Source organism: Danio rerio, chromosome 17, assembly GCF_049306965.1.
Source record: "Danio rerio strain Tuebingen ecotype United States chromosome 17, GRCz12tu, whole genome shotgun sequence".
Classification (NCBI taxonomy): domain Eukaryota; kingdom Metazoa; phylum Chordata; class Actinopteri; order Cypriniformes; family Danionidae; genus Danio; species Danio rerio.
Genome location: NC_133192.1, coordinates 41492900 through 41499271, shown reverse-complemented (window position 1 = coordinate 41499271; position 6372 = coordinate 41492900). Strand labels below are relative to the sequence as shown.

Genomic DNA, 6372 nt, shown 5'->3' with positions numbered 1-6372 from the left:
ATCCGAAAATCTGTAACCATTGACTTTCATTGTATTTGTTTTTCCTATTCTCCCTCTAGTAGTTCCAAACTTTTTTTTTTTTATTTCTTTATTCTGTTGAACACAAAACAACGATATTTGAAGAAAGCTGAAAATGTGTAACCATTGACTTCCATAGTAGGAAAAACAAGTCTGTCATCCTTTACTCACCAGTTACTTCTTAACCCGTTTGACATTGTTTCCTCATTTGAAGAAAGCTACAAACCTGTAACCATTGACTTTCAAAGTTGTTTTTCCTATTTTCCCTGGTTCCAAACATTTTAGTTTCTTTATTCTGTTGAACACAAAGGACAAATAGTAAAATTGCAGGTTTGGCATGCTGTCCCGAGAGATGACCCTGAGCTCTGAGCATGTGAGGGGGTACGAGATCAGGAAGTTCTTGAGAGCTCTTTCTGGTAAAGGAGGAGATGGGGTGGATGGGGGGATTCTTCAAAAAATGAAGATGAGGGAACAACGTTAGTCGGGCTGTTTATAGAGAGTTTGGAATGATCTGATGGGCTTACTAATGATTACAGATGAGTGACCAGCTGCGATCATATCACGTGCTCCTCTCGAAATTAGTTTGTGAAACCTCACTTTGAAGAAAGCTAAAATGTGTAACCATTGACGTCCATAGTAGGTGTTACGTTTCTTGTATGTTTTGTGGTGTTTTGTAGTTTGTTGTTTGTTTTCTGTTTTTCGTTCTCTTCTCTACCTTTCACTGTGTATCCTGTCCTGTTTTAGGTGTGCAACCTAGGGTTGAAGGGGCTGCCATTCACCATCGTGACTCAATCGGCGCGTCAATCAGGAGCTGGTCTGCACAGAATAAAAGCCGTGAGTTTGTACTGTTCTTCAGGAGCGCTTAGCTCACCGCCAGTCTCATCACTTTTGTCGGCCGGCATGTTTACTTGTGTTTGTTTGCTTGATTTGGCTGCTATTGCTGTATTCTAGTTTGTTTGTTTTTTTCGCGATTAAGTGATTGATTTATTAGATAAGCTTTAGCAGCTCAATTTAGTAACTATTGAGAAGTTGAATAATCTTTATGACAATTGGATTAATAGCTCTTGTTTTGCTAATGGCTAACAGTGTGTACTTTACAAGAATTCTAGTAATATGAGCAGCAAAGTATCATTATTTGTAAGTTATGAAGTTTAGTTAAGCTACGCACTGAAGATTATGGTTTTGTGTCTGCATTTTTCTTTGGTTAGTTAGTTTAGTGGGTTGGGATTTAGTTAGATGACTTCTTCGTTTTGGCAACACTACTGTTTTCTTTGTTCAATTCGATTTTTTAAAATTACATTTAAATTACATTTTCTATATTCATTGCTTGACATTCTCTGTTAAATAAATACTTACTTTTTGTTTCACTTAACAAGTGATTGTGTCTTCTTCCTGTTCCAGCATCATTAGACTCGCTGATTATTACATTTCATCCATTAATATCTTAATAACTTAAACACGTAATGGTAGGAAATTCTGTCATTATTTACTCACCATTTACTTTTAATCTGTTTGACTTTCTTTCTACAGTTTAACACAATAAATATATATATATATATATATATATATATATATATATATATATATATATATATATATATATATATATATATATGTATGTATGTATATATTGAAGAAAGCTGAACACACATAACCATTAACATCCATAGGAAAACCAATTCTGTGATCATCTACTCATGCTTTACCTGTGGTTAACCTGTTTGACTTTTTTTTTCTTCATTTGAACACAAAAGAAGGCATTTTGAAGAAAGCTGACAACCTACAACCAATGACTTCCATAGTATTTGTTTTTCTACTCTCATTTCACTCATTTGTCTCATTTCCAAACCTTTAGTTTTTTTTTCTTCTGCTGAACACATAACAAATTATTTTGAAAGAGCTAAACATGTAACCATTGACTTCCATAGTTGGTAAAACAAACTCTGTCAACACTTTCTCACCGTTTACTTGTTCTGAAACTTTTTACTTTCTTCGGTTAAACACAAAAGACATTTTGATGAAAGCTACAAACCTGTAACTATTGACTTCCATAGTATTTGTTTTCCTACTCTTCCTCAAGTCGTTCCAAATTTTAGTTAGTTTTATTATTCTGTTAAACACAAAAACAGATATTTTGAAGAAAGCTGAAAGTGTAACCATTGACTTACATAGTAGGAAATACAAATTTCGTCATCATTTACTCACCGTTTACTTTTTTCTAAACCTGTTTGACTTTCTTTCTTTCTTCAGTTGAACACAAATGCAGGAATCTGTAGCCCATCTGTAGCTTGAATTGGAATCTTGCAGATCCAGCTATGATTGCTGAGGGCAAAAGCAGTGGCAGAGCTTTCCCCTGGACAGAGTCAATCTGGTGGTGATGAGGAAGATGGTGGATGAACGCCTGTGTCACTCTCTGCAATTAAATGAATGAACTGCTTAAAGATTCCCTGTGTCTCGTGGCTATTGGTTAGAACTGATCATGATGACTGATGTGACATCACATCGTCCTGCTAGAACTAGCGCTAAAAGCTACTTTTCCATAGGACTGTATTTGTTTTTCCATCCATGGAACTGGTACAGGTTTTTAGCTTTCTTCAAAATATCTACTTTTGTGTTGTGTTGAACTGAAGAAAGTAAGTCAAACAGACTCAGCACAAGTTAAGGGTTAGTAAATAAATAAAGATTTTTTCTTTTCGGAGGAGATATCACTTAACACAAGTCTCAAGGGATGCAGTGTCAAAAAAAAAAAAAAAAAAAAAGGTTGTGCTTCACAAATCTGACACAGGTTTGACTCTTTAAGTGAGATATGAAAAAATACTGAATGCACTGGGTTAGTGATTTAGACATCTGCTGTGGTAATATCAGACAGCATAAGAAGATGTGTCACCGATGAGAGGTTTGAATCTTGAGTCCTACCTCTGAAACATCTCTTCCTTTTCCCCCCACTGAGGCTTCAGTTTCCCCACAGGGAGTGGAAGATCCCATGAAGAGTTTGATCTTCTAGCTGTCTTTTAAGTTTCAGATTTTTTTTTTTTTTTTGTATGTGCATGACAAGTCCAACTGCCAGATGTGGGTGGATGGCTCTTTACTGATGGAGACTATAGAGCTGAAAACTGCTGTAAATTCAGTTTTGAAACAATTATTCTGTCAGTTATTTAGACACTCCATCTGTTACAAAAAGTGCCCTGTGGTAATCTGTTGCTACTGTAGCAATACCATGTAAATTTACCACACAGCAAATGAGCTGAGCTAAATTTGAAAGTATTATCTAAGCACATTCTGTTTTACAGTAGAATAATTTACAATTGAGGGAAAAGGGGGACAAAGTGTATAGGGCATTTCCCTGTGACGGAAAGCAGAGATTCGATCACCATGCTCCTCATATTTTCAGTTCCCCCACCACCAGGTTTTCACTTTTGATCGCCCTAAACCGCCCCCCTATCACCTTTTCGTTTGTTTGTTTATGTTGTCTTCTGCCTGCCTGTACTGACCAATTGCCTGTGTATTGACCACGACTCTAGATTGCCCATATACATCTGTTTGCCCCTTGTAGACCGTTGCTTGCCTAACCATTCTGTTGAATAAACCTGCATTTGGATCCGCACCTCTTTTGTCAGCATCCCCATCACATTGCCACAACTGTGTCTCAGGAATAGCCAACACAATCTCACAGCAACCTTTTGATTTAGTGGCTAATTTGTATGAATTTGTACAATCTCATTAGTTTAGTACGATTTGTTCACCCCTTTATGACGGTTGGGTTTAGGGGTGGGGTTGAGTGCCATGACTCCTTTTTAAAATCGTACATTTTGTATGATTGAACTTATACAAATTTGTACGAATTAGCCACTAAACTGACGAAACATAACATTTTTACATTTCCTTGTGAGATCAGGATGGATTAGCACACTGTGAAAATGCTGGGTTCCACACAATTCATGTTGTTCCAACAGAAATGAATTGTTAACTTAATTGTTTTACAAATTTAAGTATATTGAAAATAAAACAATTAAGTTTTCCCCTCGCAAAAAAACTCAGGAATTGATTTAGTTCGTTTTGAATAAGTAGTGATATACAGTAAAAGAAAAAAAATGTAGTAAACAGTACAGAAATAAGAAAGTATCACACATTAGAATAATGATTTTAAAGAAATATTACTATCATAAAACTAAGCGCTGTGGTATAACGTCTTGTGGAAAAAGCACATATCACCAAAGTGTAAATGGTTTTAAAAGAATAAAGTGCTAGCCTTAAACCACTTTTTAACTTTTGTGATGTCAATTTTTAAGTTTAATTAAAACTAATTTCGAGAGGAGCACGTGCTCATTATTGACCCAGCTGGCCCACAATAGCTAATCATGATCCTCCAATCAAAGGATCCCAAGTCACTATATATCCTCATTATCTTTCTACAACCATCTTCGTCTGGAAGAAACCCCCCTCCTCTCCTTCTTCCACCTTTATCCAGAATGAGAGGCACGGTGGCCCAGTGACTAGCACTGTTGCCTCACAGCAAGAATAACAATAGCGTTGGGTCCTCGCAAGACCATCTGGTATTTCTGTGCAGAGTTTGCATGTGTTCCCCGTGTCCGCGTGGGTTTCCCCGGGTTTGCCTGGTTTCCTCCAACCATCCAAATATGCGCTGTATTATAGATAAAATAAGCTTTAATCATTTTTTTTAATGTCTTACTCTAACGAAGTTCACCTTAGCAGTGGGGGAGTTTAAATCGACCTGAGATCAATATCCCCTTGATCTGCGAAACAGGGGAGCCCTGGGCCTGAGGATCCCTTGAGCTCCCAGAACAGCACGCCAAACAAGATATGTATAAATCGTAAACAAAGTGTGACATTGCTTCACCAACAGTCATTCTACTGACTATAAAGGTGCTTTCACACTAGCACTTTTGGTCCACATCCAGGTTTGTTTGACATCAGGGTACGGTATGTTTAGCTAGTGTGAACGTGTCTTCTGAACTGAAGTGGTATCGGGTACGGTTCACGTTTACTCTGGTCTGGTTCAATTCTGGTGTAATTGCAATTGTACCAAATAACGGAAGTGAATCTCCAATGGTACAACAAACTATAACATTTCATAATTACTTACTAGGAGCACGTCTATGGTGCCGATTTGGATTAGTCAAATAACTTAAGTTGCATGTTTTGGGACAGTTGGAGGAAACTGGGAACCCGGGGGAAACGCACGGGAGAAAATGTAAACTTCACACAGAAACGTCAACTGGCTTGGTAAGGACTAGAACCAGTGACGTTCCTGCTGTAAGGCAACAGTTCTAATCCACTGGGTCACCGTGCCACCCGTGCCAGGAGTAGGGATGAAAGGGGGATTATTCGAAAGGAAGATGGCTATGATATGAACTTAGGAAATTTATAATGACTTAGGATACGTCTGATTGGTATTGGTGACAATAACTTTGGCTTAGTGCCTTTATTTATCAGGAGTTGCCACAACGGAATGAACCACCAACACATCCAGCATATGTTTTACTGGGAAACACTCATACACACTCATTTACACAGGGCCAATTTTTGTTTGACCCAATTCACCAATAACATGTGTCTTTGGACTGTGGGGGAAACCGAAGCACCCAGAGGAATACCATGCCAACACAAGGAAAAACACGCAAGCTCACATAAAAATGCCAACTGACCCAGCTGGGACTTGAACCAGTGACCTTCTTGCTGTGAGGTGACAGTGCTAACCCCTGAGCCACCATGCTGCCCACCATCAACTCCATTGTTGTTTATTTTCATTATTATTTGAGCTCTAAAGTAAAAATGCAAGACAGAAATGAAATGCATTGAGAGATTGTGAAAGAAAGAGATGGAGAAGTTTCAGGCCAGTCCCGAGTGTTTTGTGCTTCCTGCTGGCTGAGGTCATAAGAGAGTGTATGTTGCTCAAAGCTCTCTGCATGATGTATTTTAAAGAAGCCCACTGAAGTGTATAAGTGTGTGTGTGAGTGTGTGTGTGTGTGTCTCCAGCAGGGCCAGACAGACGGTGCAGTCAGAGGGATGCAGTGAACCCTGACCGAATGTGTTGGTGGTGCTGCCCCGAGGGAATGTGTGTGTGCGTGTGAAGGTATGATGGACGGGGAATAGACAGGGGTCTTTGGCCCAGCAGGTGAAGCTGCAGGTGATGCAAAGGAGGGATGATGGGACGTGCCTGATTCTAGTGTGTTACGCGAGCATTGGGTCATCAGTCCTAAAGCCGTTGTGTCTATCTCTATCACTCAATGCCTTTCTGGAACTGGAAATCTATGCAAATTATTGTATTTTGTAGCTTTTTATGCATCTTTACAAACTGCATTGTGGTTTCGCCATTTCACAGGTTGAGAACTG

The 6372-nt window shown here is 38.7% G+C and overlaps 1 long non-coding RNA gene across 1 annotated transcript; it reads left to right on the top strand.

The window, feature by feature from the left end:
- Window positions 1-603: 603 nt before the first annotated feature.
- LOC141378473 (uncharacterized) lies at window positions 604-3620 on the top strand. The gene is made up of 3 exons (XR_012393115.1): window positions 604-654; window positions 763-852; window positions 2269-3620. It is a non-coding gene; the product is annotated as an uncharacterized lncRNA (long non-coding RNA).
- The last annotated feature ends 2752 nt before the right edge of the window (window positions 3621-6372 follow it).